We start from the raw sequence: 15,246 nt of genomic DNA, 5'->3' as shown, positions 1-15,246 counted from the left end.
AAAATCCACCTAGACTTCACTTGTTATTGACTCTGAATCAGACGATTTATTCACTTGACTTGATCCGTAGAAATCCCTAATTTATATTATTATCCCTATCGAGACTAACAATGTCTAACCCTCAGTTGATTAATTGAAATCTCTTTCTAATTAACTCCCTAGTGTTGCATTAACTCGATCTATGGATTCTCTTATTAGGTTTCACCCTAATCCGGCAAAATCTTGTCACCCTATCTCTAGGCGTGCAATCAACTCTGCTTAATTATGTTAGATCTACTCTTAGCCAAGGACTTTTGCTTCTCTGAATAAGCACATCAATATTTGAATCAATATCCTGGAATATTAAAGCAAGAATTCAGAACTCATAATTAAGAAGAAGTCAAATATTTATCATACAATTCAGATAATAATAACAAGATCCGTCTTAAGTTTCATTCCCCTTGGGTATTTAGGGGGTTTAGTTCATATTTATGAAAGAAAACATCTTAAAAGAATAATGATAACAAAACATAAAGAAACCCAAGAACTCTTAAAGGGAATTGAAGGGAGATCTTCAGTCTTGAAGGTGAATCCGGCTTCTGAGATGGATCAATCGGCTTTCCTCTAGTAATTCCTTGCCTCCTACTTCGTGTGTCCTCTCTAATCCTCCTCTAGTGTGTTTAAATAGGCTTTAGAATGCCTAAAAGCCCTCAAGAGTGGCCTTTTCAGAATAGGACTAAACTTGGGCTCGACAGGGACACGCCCATGTGACACGTCCGTGTTCGATTGCTTCAAACCATGTTTAATTCTGTTGAATGGACATAGGCATGTGGTCTATCCATGTACGGAAGTCCAGGCGTGTTGATTTCACATGTTGGTCCATTTTCTCCGTTTTTGGCCCATTTCTCGCTCTTTTTACTCCCCTATGCTCACCTAAGTATAAAACATGAATTTAAAAGATTAGGAGCATTGAAATCACCAAATCTAAGGAGAAATCATCCATAAATGTGCTAAGCATGGGATAAAAATATGTATAAATTATGGTTTATCAATTATTTGGAGGTTTAGAGTTATTACCCATATAATTCAATTGCTCATTCTCCATGCTAGGACTGTAGGGTAGACAATCTGAAGTATTAATCCCTCCTCTATTTGTGTCGCATTGCATCATCGGATGTACCTGTGTAGAAACACATAAACCATCAATCTTTTTATTTAAGAGCTCTACTTAGTTTGATAACATGGTGACCTCGTCGAGGTTGAAAACACCAGCAACTTTTGTCGGCTTTGTCCTCATGACTTGCCACTAATAATTATTCAGTGACATCTCTTCAATAAACTCATAAGCCTCCTCAGGTGTTTTTTTATTTAGGGTACCACCGGCGGCTGCATCGATCAGTTGTCTAGTTGAGGGGTTCAAACCATTGTAGAAAGTCTGAACCTGTAACCATAAGGGTAACCCATGGTGAGGGCACCTTCTCAACAAGTCCTTATACCTCTCCTATGCATCATATAAAGTCTCTAAATCCATTTGCATAAAGGAAGAGATATCATTCCTCAAATTTTTCGTCTTGGTCGGCGGGAAATATTTCAATCAAAACTTCTCGGTCATTTGATTCCAAGTAGTGATGGACCCTTGTGGCAAGGAGTTCAACCATTTCTTAGCCTTATTTCTCAACGAGAAGGGGAATAATCATATGCGAATGGCGTCGTCAGAAATGCCATTTATCTTGAAAGTATCACAAAACTCTAAGAAATTGGCCAAATGAGTATTTGGGTTTTCATCCTGCAAACCATCAAACTGAACAAACTGTTGAATCATTTGAATAATGTTATGTTTCAGTTCAAAATCATTTACAGTAATGGTAGGTCTAACAATACTCGATTCAGCCCCAGTGAGAGTGGGCTTAGCATAATCGTACATAGTACGAGGAGCAGGATTCTGATTTACAGGAATTGTGGCAACCACAGTAGGGTAGCGGATTATTTTGATTTTTAGCCATCTCCTTGGTAATATTAGTATCGTTCTCTTGCCCTTCCTCTATATACTGTAGACTCCGCCTTATTTTTCTACGAACTGTGCTTTCAATTTCGCTATCAAAAAGCAATGGTCCTGATGGATTTCTTCTAGTCATAAACTAAAGAAACCTGCCAGAAGAAAAAAAAAAAGAAAAGTTAGTAAATTAAAATAAAAATAGAAATTGCAATAAAAATAGAAATGGCTAAAGTAATAAAAATTAAGTGTTCCTAATATTTTAATCCCCGACAACAGCACTAAAAACTTGATGATTGTTTTATGATTCACTAAACTAAACTACGATCACGGCAAAGGCAAGCGCACCTATCGAATGGTAGTATAGTTATGGTGAGTCCAGAATATCGTATCCATAAGGACTAAAAGTACTAGTATTAATTATCTTTCTATTATTTAGCCTAAAATAAAAGGGATTTGTTTTAATCTAAAATTAACTAAACTAATTAACTAATGAACGTAACAGAGAGAAGGAAATAATCGAATAAACCTATGATAAAGACAATACCTAAGGAAAAATCCACCTAGACTTCACTTATTATTCTGAATCTGAATTAAACGATTTATTCACTTATCTTGATCCGTAGGAATCCTTAAATTATGTTAATATCTCTTTCGAGACTAAGAACAACTGATTGTAGGCTGATTAATTGAAATATCTTTCTAATTAAAATCCCTACTGTCATATTAACTCAATCTATGGATTTCCTTATTACATTTGACTCTAATTCGGTAGATTTATGTCGCCCTATTTTTAGGGTTGCATGCAACTCCATTTAATTATGCGAGATCTACTCTTAAATAGGGACTTTTGCTCCAGTGAATAAGCACATCCAACTTGAATTAATATCCTAAAAATATTAAAGCAAGAATTAACAACACATAATTAAGAACAAGAACAATTATTTATCATATAATTCAGAAAATTAAATAATAAAATCTGTCTTAGGTTTCATCTTCCCTAGGTATCTAGGGAATTTAGTTCATAATATAAAAGGAAAACATCTCAAATTTAGAAAAACAATAAGACATAAAAAAACCCAAAAAGACTTCGAGACAAATTTGAATGGAGATCTTCAATCTTGAAGTGGATCTGCTTTCGAGATGATTCCAACGGCTTTCTTCGAGTAATTTCTTCTTTCTACTCTATATGTCCCCTTAGGTCCTCTTCTAGTGTGTATTTATACACTTTAGAATACTTAAAAACCCTAAAAGTTAGCTTTTTCCACATTTTGTGAAAACAGGGAGCGATATCGACACAGGCTGGCACATGGGCGTGTGGCCAGCCCATGTGGTTCACACAGGCATGTGCTCAGCCCGTGTGGAATTAGCTTGGCTGTGTGGATCCTTAATACAACCTATTTTATCCAGTTTTGGCCTGTTTTCTGCTCCCTTATGCTCATCTAAGTATATAAACATGAAATTAAAGGATTAGGAGCATTAAATTCACTAATTTATGTAATAAATCATCCAAAAACATGTCAAGCATAGGATTAAAACATGTTACATTTATGGTTTATCAGTACCACATATGCTCGAACTGGTACTCTAGTCTCTGATTGTTGGGTAGCAACATCACTTCCTCTGGGAATTAAACCACCTCTGTCTGATCCTAGACCTCTAGTAGTAGATACAGATCTCTGTGATGTAACAGGTGCAACATTTTCATTTTCTGGGTAGTCTCTAACAAAATGCTCTGTGGATCCGTAACAAAAATAGCCTCGGGTCAATTTCCAACATTCACCCCGATGTTTCTTCCTACAGTGTTCATAGTCTGGAATTTCAATATCCCGCGATGGACCTCTTACATTACCAGTAGAGATTGTCATCTGTCTTTCATGATTTATGTCATCCCTATCTGATCTAAAACTCAGTCTCCAACTACCAGGAGATTTCTTTAATCTTTTAGGTTGCGGATTTGAACTAACGGCCCTAGAACATTTCCCAATCGAACGTGTATTCTCATGCTTTTTATCAAGGCCCAGAACTTGTTCTGTAACACCCCGAACCCGAGACCGTCGCCGGAGTCGAACACGAGGTGTTAACAGACTTCAAACCACTTATTGAGAATTTCCAGACAAGCTGCCAATCTGTGTACTAGTCGCTTCAAAAATCATAACTTGAGTTTTACCCCTCAAAAATCAGTTTCGTAATTTTTCCCTGAAACTAGACTCATATTTCCATCTACATATTTTTTTCTAGAATTTTTGGTCCAGCCAATTAGTACAGTTTATTAGTTAAAGTCTCCCATGTTACAGGGGTCGACTACACTGACCTTCATGGTTTACAACTCGAATAACTCCCTGTGCAGGGCTTTAATACTGATCTCGTTTGTTTCTATAGAAACTAGACTCAAAGAGGAATTTATACATATATGGTATGACTCCTAATTATCTCTGGTTAATTTATAATGAATTTTCAAAGCCGGAACAGGGAATCCAGAAACCGTTCCGGCCCTGTTTCACGAAAACCCAAATATCTCTTAACATACAACTCATATGACCGTTTCGTTTCTTCCATATGAAAGTAGATTCATCAAGGTTCATTTACATAATTTATTCACTATTTAATTCCATTCCTACTATTTTTAGTGATTTTTCACATCCACGTCACTGTTGCTGCCAGCATCTATTTCTAGGGTAGACCTTCTCTAACACATAGTTTCTATGATTCAACCACCCCTTTTTCATATATAGTCCAAAATATAATCATGATGACCCATTCTAATGGCTGGTCATTGCCAAACATTTCCATGCCTCTTAATGAGCATATACATACCAAATGATTATAACATTATGCTCAAAACATTTATAAGCCATTTTCGCATGGCTATTCAAAATTTTACATACCAAGTTCAAACAAAACATAATAGCCTATACATGCCGAAATGTACTCCTAGACCAACTACGAAGAAAATACCAAAAGTTGTTAGCGGTGTGATGACTTGACGACGGTCCCGAGCACGCAAAATGGATCAAGAACCTAAATAAGCAACAATAAGCACCAAATGAGTACATAACTCAGTAAGTCATAAGCATTGCACTACCATCCATTAATAACATTGTCATAAGAGGAAACAAAATGAAACGATGCTAATTACTTCCTCCAAGCCGAACTATACCATAGTTCCTTAGACCTTCGGTTCAATCTCACACCAAGTTACACATTCACATTCACATTCCACATACTAATCAATAGGATATTTGAAGCGTTTTATACATCATTTTGTTTTCGTTACAATCATACAACTAAATAGCCTTTTACTTATTCCACGATAATTCTCATGTACGTGACTTCAATTAAAATTGTCACATAGGTTCAAAACTTACCAAGCTCAACTCCAAATATAAACATAGCGCCTATTAGCCATGAACTCAAGGTGCTTACCCGATCCATTGTCTCGTGATCAACTTAACAATGTCGCACACTCAAGTGTCAATGGTGATTTCAAAACATATAGTGAGTCCGCACACTTAGTGCTATAAAATCAACTCGCACACCTAGTGCTATATAATCAAACTCGCACACTTAGTGCTGTACAAATTAAAAACCCGCACACTTAGTGCCATTCTCATGATCACAAATGTTTATACCCGCACACTTAGTGCCGAAATCAACAACTCAATACATCTCACCTCTTTTCCTTTCATTCAATACTTTCATCACCACATACATACATGTATATAAATTCATCATTCCATTCGGCATAATTTCATAGACATCATGTCTATTTAAATCGATACAAAATATACGCTTAGTGACTTACCTTGTGTTGGGTAAAATATTTCCACGTCGGCTACTCGATGACCTTCGTCTTTCCCTTGCTTGATTCTCCCTCTTTAACTCCTTGAGCTTAATCAATAAATTAACTAGTTTAACCATCTTGCTAAACATTCATAATTCAATTACACATGCATATGAATGTTTGTATATTCGGCAACCATCCTCACTAATTACCCATTTAGTCAATTATCTAAGCCAAGATAAGGCTTCAATATGGTTGCCTCTAACCGAATACATGCACACCAATCTACTTCATTTGGCCGAATATGCATGTCTATGTTGAGGTCAATTTTACACTTAACACCACAAAAAAAAACAGCATACATTTTACTATCTAACGCATTACATATTGTAGCTCAATACACATCTCTCATTTACTTCATAACCGAAACATCATCACAAGCAAATATACACCTTGAAATAGTATATATATCATACCAATACATCATGTGCAAACATATATTCATGTAGGTGCAAGGGTCGAATCTCAAGTTGTTTATATCCAAATATAAACACATATCCAAAGCTCAAATCTTACCTACCATGCAACATGCATGAATCATACTTATGGATATACCATGACCGAATACATCACAACACCATAATTTTGGTCATGATTAAGCAAAGAACTTAATGTCTTACTCAAAAATACTAAAAAGAAAGTCCAAGAGCCATCAATCCACCATCACATATACCATTAGCAAGCTTCATATTTAACATGCAATGGCATTAACACAAAATCCACCTTGGCCAACTACCATCCCCATGATATAACAAAGATTTGAACCATGGGCCAATAAGAACATCAAGCTAGTAACTAAAAACATGTATGAATCCCATGGCACAACCTCAAACATACCTTAATCTTGATGCAAGTATAGCCAAACCCCTTCCTAATCCTCTTCCAACCCAAGCATGAAGCAAAAATTCTCTCTTCTTCCTTAGGATTTTCGGTCAAGAGAGAATGAAAGGATGAACAAAATTTTTTTCTTTCTTTCCCCTCAACTCACGGCAATGGAGCATGCATGAGACCATTTTTTTCTTTTTCCCATTTCTTTATTACCCATGCTCATTAATTTATTTTTTTCCACCCATGATGCACCAACAAAACATGTTTATGACATGTTTTGCCCATATTCTTTGTCATGGCCGCCACTAGAACTTGGGGGATTTGACATGCAAGTCCTCCCTTTGGCTACATGCACTATTAGGTCCTTATAAATTAGCCTATCACTTTTCAAAAGTGTCACACAAGTCCTACTAACTCAATTCACATGCTATCGGCTAAATCAAGCTTGAAATTTTCACACATTCATAATTACATATTCTAGACAATAAATATTACGCTCAAACATTTCGGTGACTCGGTTTAGCGGTCCAAAACCACTTCCCGACTAGGGTCAATTTTGGGCTGTCACAACTCTCCCCACTTAAGAAATTTTCGTCCCGAAAATCTTACCGTAAATAGGTTTGGGTAACGCTCTTTCATAGAGTTCTCGGGTTCCCAAGTAGCTTCTTCCATCCCGTGTTTGAGCCATAACACTTTTACTAATGGAACCCTTTTGTTTCGCAACTCCTTCATTTCACGAGCTAGGATACGAATCGGTTCTTCTTCATAACTCATATCGGCTTGAATTTCAACCTCTGATGGACTAATTACGTGAGACTAATCAGATCTATAGCGTCGAAGCATCGAAACATGAAAGACGTCGTGAATCTTTTCAAGTTCAGGGGGCAAAATCAAACTATACGCAACTGGACCGACTCGTTCGGATATCTCATATGGCCCGATGAACCTCGGACTCAATTTGCCCTTGCGCCCAAATCTAAGTATCTTTTTCCAAGGCGAAACTTTAAGAAACACTTTATCTCCCACCTGATACTCAATGTCTTTTCGTTTCAGATCCGCGTACGACTTCTGACGATCGGAGGCTATCTTTAGATTTTCACGGATTACTCTTACTTTCTGTTCAGCATCTTTAATCAAATCCACTCCGAAAATTTTGCTCTCGTCGAGCTCGGTCCAAAACAATGGTGTACGGCATTTACGCCCGTACAAGGCCTCGTAAGGCGCCATCTTAATACTTGATTGAAAACTATTGTTGTAAGCGAATTCAATCAAAGGTAAATACCGCTCCCATGAACCATCGAACTCGAGGATGCAACATCTCAACATATCCTCAAGTATCCGAATTATTCGCCGGATTGACCATCGGTTTGGGGTGAAAGGCGGTCTTGAAATGCAACTTGGTACCCAAAGCTTCTTGCAATTTCTTCCAAAATCGCGAGGTGAACCTCGGATCTCTATCCTACACAATGTAAATCGGTACCCGTGTAATCTCACAACTGAGAAACGTACAATTCAGCTAGTTTATCCAATGAAAATCCGACGCACAGGATAAAGTGAGCCGACTTAGTCACCTATCAACAACAACCCAAATCGCATCCTTCTTACTAGTCGACAATGGCGGCCGGACACAAAGTCCATTGTGACTCGATCCCATTTCCACTCGGGTATCATGATCGGTTGAAGTAACCTTGAAGGCACTTGATGTTCCGCTTTCACTTGTTGACATATTAAACATCTCAAACAAAGTCGAGATGTCTCGTTTCATACCATGCCACCAAAACCGACATTTCAAATCGTTGTACATCTTCGTACTCCGGGTGAATTGACATTCAGCTACAATGAGCTTCGCTCGTAATCATCGAAATGAGTTCTCAATTTCTTGGAACACACAAACGATTTCGAACCTCAAACAATCATCATCATCAATTTGAAACTCCGATTCCTTGTTCGAACACACTCAAATTTCGCTTTTGCAACCAACTCATCGTCAACTTTCTGAGCTTCGCGAATTTGATGAGTCAATAATGGTTTGGCCTTTAATTCGGCTATTAACACATTGTCGGGTAGGATAGACAAGTGTACATTCATAGCTCGTAAAGCAAACAGTGATTTTCGGCTTAAGGCGTCCGCAACCACATTAGCCTTTCCCGGGTGATAATCAATGACAAGCTCATAATCTTTTAACAACTCGAGCCAACGTCTTTGTCGCAGATTTAAGTCTCTTTGAGTCATCAAATATTTGAGACTTTTGTGATCCGAATACACATGGCACTTCTCACCAAATAAGTAATGTCACCATATCTTTAAGGCGAATACGATGGCAGCCAATTCGAGATCATGGGTCGGATAATTTTTCTCATGTGGCTTTAATTGTCTCGACGTATAGGCCACAACTCGACCTTCTTGCATCAATACGCAACCTAACCCAAGTAGGGAGGCATCACTATAGATGACAAACTCTTTGTCGATTCGGCAGTACTAGTACCGGAGCTTCCGTCAAATGAGTTTTCAATTGGTCAAAACTTTTCGACACTTTTCCGCCCATTCAAACTTGACATCTTTCAAGCGGTTTACGTCATGGGTGTGGCTATCATCGAGAATCCTTTTACAAACCGTCGGTAGTAACCGCAAGTCCCAAAAAGCTCGAACCTCGGAATATTTCTTGGAGGCTTCCAGCTAAGTATGGCTGAAATTTTGCTCTGTCGACTCGAATACCGATGCAGATACCACATGACCCAAGAAGCTAACCTCTCTTAACCAGAACTCACACTTGCTGAACTTAGCATATAACTGCTTATCCCGTAAAATTTGCAACACTAATCTCAGGTGCTCCGTATGTTCGGTCTCATCTCTTGAATAGACCAAGATATCGTCAATGAACACAACTACGAACCGATCCAAATACGGGCTGAAGATCCGATTCATCAAATCCATAAATACCACAGGGGCATTAGTGAGCCCAAACGGCATCACTAAGAACTCGTAGTGACCATATCTCGTTCTGAAGGCAGTTTTGGGTATGTCCGAGTCCCGAATTCGCAACTGATAATAGCCCGATCTCAAATCTATTTTTGGGAACACTGAGGCTCCCTTCAGTTGATCGAACAAATCATCGATACGCGGTAACGGATATTTGTTCTTTATTGTCACTTTATTAAGTCGACGATAGTCGATGCACAACCTCATGGTTCCGCCCTTCTTTTCACAAACAACACCGGTGCACCCTAAGGTGAAAACTTGGTCGAGCGAAACCTCTATCCGTCAACTCTTGCAACCGAGCTTTCAACTCCTTCAACTCGATTGGTGCCATACGATACGGTGCTATCGAAATTGGCGTAGTCCTGTACAAGCTCAATACCAAACTCTACTTCCGAGCAGTGGTAAACCCGTAATTCTTCAGAAAAACATCCGGTATTCACAAACCACCGCACCGATTCGGTTTCTTTTTCAATTCCTTGTCATCATACATACGCAAGGTATGCTTCGCACCCCTTTCTTACATGTTTCGGGCCAACATTGCGATATTACGCTTGGCAACCCTTTAAGTCCGTAGACTCAACTCGGATTATCCCGTTATTCACAAGACCTCAAATCAATAGTCTTGCTTTTGCAATTCACAACCGCATCATGCACGGTCAACCAATCCAAACCAAGAATAACATCAAATTCATCAAACGGCAAAAGCATCAGGTCCGCCGGAAAGGAGGACCCTCGAATTACTAGGGGAATTTCTTGCACACTTTGTCGACAAGCACGTATTGACCCAAAGGGTTTGACACTCGAATTACGAACTCAGTAGACTCAACAAGTAGAGTCTTACTGGATGCTAAGGTTTCACATACATATGAATGAGTAGAGCCAGGGTCAATCAATGCAATCACACTAGTATCAAAGAGAGTGAAAGTACCAGTGATAACATCAGGGGAGGATGCTTCCTCTCGTGCACGGATGGCATATGCCCTAGCAGGAGTACGGGTCTCAGATCGAACAGCCGTATCAGTGGCCCCTCTCTGACTACCACCCCTACCTCCTGAAATTCTTGGTGGTCTACCTCTAACTGTCATTCCACTAGGTCTTGCACCTTGCATCCTATTCTTCTCATCAAGCTCCGTGCAATCTCTAATGAAGTGGTCCTTCGAACCGCATCCGTAACAAGCCCTATTGGTAGACTTACCCCAACATTCACCTATGTGTCTTCTCCCACATTGGGGGCATTCAGGTTTCTCTTGACGGTTATTGCCCACACTAGCTACCGAAGTAGCTCGGGAGTCCGTCAATGGTCGTGCTCTAATGGAAATTCCCGCAGTCGTCCTCGATTTATTAGTGTCCTCCCTGAACTTCTTTATAGCCGAGAACGGAACTTTACCCGTCGATCTTTTGCGATAGTCTCTAGCTTCAAATTCAGCCTTCTTCTTCTCCTTTCCAAGTTCCTCCGCCTTGCAGGCTCGCTCAACTAGTGTTACTAATTCTTTTATCTCCAAAATACCCACTAGTAGCTTTAGATCTTCATTCAATCCTTCTTCAAACCTCTTACACATAGCAACCTCATCAGCCACACACTCCCGGGCATACCGACTGAGTCTTACGAACTCATGTTCGTATTTAGATACTGTCATACGGCCTTGCTTAAGTTCCAAGAATTCCTTACGCTTTTGATCGATGAACCGTTGACTAATATATTTCTTTCGAAATTCGCTTGAAAGAAATCCCAAGTAACTCGCTCGCTTGGGACTATGGAAATCAAGGTCCTCCACCAATAGTAGGTCGAGTCCCGCAACAAGGATATAACACACTTTAGACATTCATCGGTGTGCATGATACCATCAAACACCAATGGTGTTATCAAGCGTAACTCGGCCCTTACGGCATCATCAAGAATTATGGCCTGAACTCTTCAGCCCCGCACTTTCTAATCAAGTCTACAGTGGCTTACTCAGCCTCACAGGTCAAGAATCGATGGCATTACGGGCTCTTGGGTGGATTATTCAAATTCGGAATTGTTGGACACCGGATTGGTTCGGGCATATTATGCGACCCACTCATTCATCATAGTAAAGAAGGCTTGTTTAGCCCCTCACCTCGATTATTCGCAGATGACCGAGGTTCAACAGCGGCGTCCCTTGTGCAGAGCAGCCGCTACACTTTCAACGTCATCCGCCAAGGTTCTCTACACCGGATCCATTTACTAATCAAAACAACAATTTTAACCGTCGAAGTCATCACACATTTAAACATTAACATTAAGGCATGTATAGCTAGACTCATACGTGCTATGGTAGTCCTAGAACCGACTAAACCATAGCTCTGATACCAATAAAATTGTAACACCCCGAACCCGAGACCGTCGCCGGAGTCGAACACGAGGTGTTAACAGACTTCAAACCACTTATTGAGAATTTCCAGACAAGCTGCCAATCTGTGTACTAGTCGCTTCAAAAATCATAACTTGAGTTTTACCACTCGAAAATCAGTTTTGTAATTTTTCCCTGAAACTAGACTCATAAGTCCATCTACAAATTTTTTTCTAGAATTTTTGGTGGAGCTAATTAGTACAATTTATTAGTTAAAGTCTCCCATGTTACAGGGGTCGACTACACTGACCTTCATGCGTTACAACTCGAATAACTCCCTGTGCATGGCTTTAATACTGATGCTGTTTGTTTCTATAGAAACTAGACTCAAAGAGGAATTTATACATATATGGTATGACTCCTAATTATCTCTGGTTAATTTATAATGAATTTTAAAAGTCGGAACAGGGAATCCAGAAACCGTTCCGGCCCTGTTTCACGAATACCTAAATATCTCTTAACATACAACTCATATGACCGTTTTGTTTCTTCCATATGAAAATAGATTCATCAAGGTTCATTTACATAATTTATTCACTATTTAATTCCATTCCTACTATTTTTAGTGATTTTTCACATCCACGTCACTGTTGCTGCCAGCATCTATTTCTAGGGTAGACCTTCTCTAACACATAGTTTCTATGATTCAACCACCCCTTTTTCATATATAGTCCAAAATATAATCATGATGACCCATTCTAATGGCTGGTCATTGCCAAACATTTCCATGCCTCTTAATGAGCATATACATACCAAATGATTATAACATTATGCTCAAAACATTTATAAGCCATTTTCGCATGGCTATTCAAAATTTTACATACCAAGTTCAAACAAAACATAATAGCCTATACATGCCGAAATGTACTCCTAGACCAACTACGAAGAAAATACCAAAAGTTGTTAGCCGGTGTGATGACTTCGACGACGGTCCCGAGCACGCAAAATGGATCAAGAACCTAAATAAGCAACAATAAGCACCAAATGAGTACATAACTCAGTAAGTCATAAGCATTGCACTACCATCCATTAATAACATTGTCATAAGAGGAAACAAAATGAAACGATGCTAATTACTTCCTCCAAGCCGAACTATACCATAGTTCCTTAGACCTTTCGGTTCAATCTCACACCAAGTTACACATTCACATTCACATTCCACATACTAATCAATAGGATATTTGAAGCGTTTTTATACATCATTTTGTTTTCGTTACAATCATACAACTAAATAGCCTTTTTACTTATTCCACGATAATTCTCATGTACGTGACTTCAATTAAAATTGTTACATAGGTTCAAAACTTACCAAGCTCAACTCCAAATATAAACATAGCGCCTATTAGCCATGAACTCAAGGTGCTTACCCGATCCGCTGTCTGTGATCAACTTAACAATGTCGCACACTCAGTGTCAATGGTGATTTCAAAACATATAGTGAGTCCGCACACTTAGTGCTATAAAATCAACTCGCACACCTAGTGCTATATAATCAAACTCGCACACTTAGTGCTGTACAAATTAAAAACCCGCACACTTAGTGCCATTCTCATGATCACAAATGTTTATACCCGCACACTTAGTGCCAAATCAACAACTCAATACATCTCACCTCTTTTCCTTTCATTCAATACTTTCATCACCACATACATACATGTATATAAATTCATCATTCCATTCGCATAATTTCATAGACATCATGTCTATTTAAATCGATACAAAATATACGCTTAGTGACTTACCTTGTGTTGGGTAAAATATTTCCACGCTTCTACTCGATGACCTTCGCCTTTCCCTTGCTTGATTCTCCTCTTTAACTCCTTGAGCTTAATCAATAAATTAACTAGTTTAACCATCTTGCTAAACATTCATAATTCAATTACACATGCATATGAATGTTTGTATATTCGCAACCATCCTCACTAATTACCCATTTAGTCAATTATCTAAGCCAAGATAAGGCTTCAATATGGTTGCCTCTAACCGAATACATGCACACCAATCTACTTCATTTGGCCGAATATGCATGTCTATGTTGAGGTCAATTTTACACTTAACACCACAAAAAAACAGCATACATTTTACTATCTAACGATTACATATTGTAGCTCAATACACATCTCTCATTTACTTCATAACCAAACATCATCACAAGCAAATATACACCTTGAAATAGTATATATATCATACCAATACATCATGTGCAAACATATATTCATGTAGGTGCAAGGGTCGAATCTCAAGTTGTTTATATCCAAATATAAACACATATCCAAAGCTCAAATCTTACCTACCATGCAACATGCATGAATCATACTTATGGATATACCATGACCGAATACATCACAACACCATAATTTTGGTCATGATTAAGCAAAGAACTTAATGTCTTACTCAAAAATACTAAAAAGAAAGTCCAAGAGCCATCAATCCACCATCACATATACCATTAGCAAGCTTCATATTTAACATGCAATGGCATTAACATAAAATCCACCTTGGCCAACTACCATCCCCATGATATAACAAAGATTTGAACCATGGGCCAATAAGAACATCAAGCTAGTAACTAAAAACATGCATGAATCCCATGGCACAACCTCAAACATACCTTAATCTTGATGCAAGTATAGCCAAACCCCTTCCTAATCCTCTTCCAACCCAAGCATGAAGCAAAAATTCTCTCTTCTTCCTTAGGATTTTCGGTCAAGAGAGAATGAAAGGATGAACAAAATTTTTTTTCTTTCTTTCCCCTCAACTCACGGCAATGGAGCATGCATGAGACCATTTTTTTCTTTTTCCCATTTCTTTATTACCCATGCTCATTAATTTATTTTTTTCCACCCATGATGCACCAACAAAACATGTTTATGACATGTTTTGCCCATATTTCTTTGTCATGGCCGGCCACTAGAACTTGGGGAGGGGGGAATTTGACATGCAAGTCCTCCCCTTTGGCTACATGCACTATTAGGTCCTTATAAATTAGCCTATCACTTTTCAAAAGTGTCACACAAGTCCTACTAACTGAATTCACATGCTATCGGCTAAATCGAAGCTTGAAATTTTCACACATTCATAATTACATATTCTAGACAATAAATATTACGTTCAAACATTTCGGTGACTTGGTTTAGCGGTCCCGAAACCACTTCTCGACTAGGGTCAATTTTGGACTGTCACATGTTCAACCATCTTTGCTCTTTCAACCAGGTCTACAAACTCAGTGATTCTATGAGATACCTGTTGTA

The 15,246-nt window shown here is 38.6% G+C and overlaps 1 non-coding gene across 1 annotated transcript; it reads left to right on the top strand.

Moving 5' to 3' along the window:
* The first annotated feature begins 1,436 nt into the window (after positions 1–1,436).
* Positions 1,437–1,543, top strand: LOC128284704 (small nucleolar RNA R71). Its single transcript, XR_008275127.1, has one exon. It is a non-coding gene; the product is annotated as a small nucleolar RNA R71 (small nucleolar RNA).
* The last annotated feature ends 13,703 nt before the right edge of the window (positions 1,544–15,246 follow it).

Source organism: Gossypium arboreum, chromosome 11 (genome assembly GCF_025698485.1).
Source record: "Gossypium arboreum isolate Shixiya-1 chromosome 11, ASM2569848v2, whole genome shotgun sequence".
Classification (NCBI taxonomy): domain Eukaryota; kingdom Viridiplantae; phylum Streptophyta; class Magnoliopsida; order Malvales; family Malvaceae; genus Gossypium; species Gossypium arboreum.
This window is presented reverse-complemented; position numbering and strand designations above follow the sequence as displayed.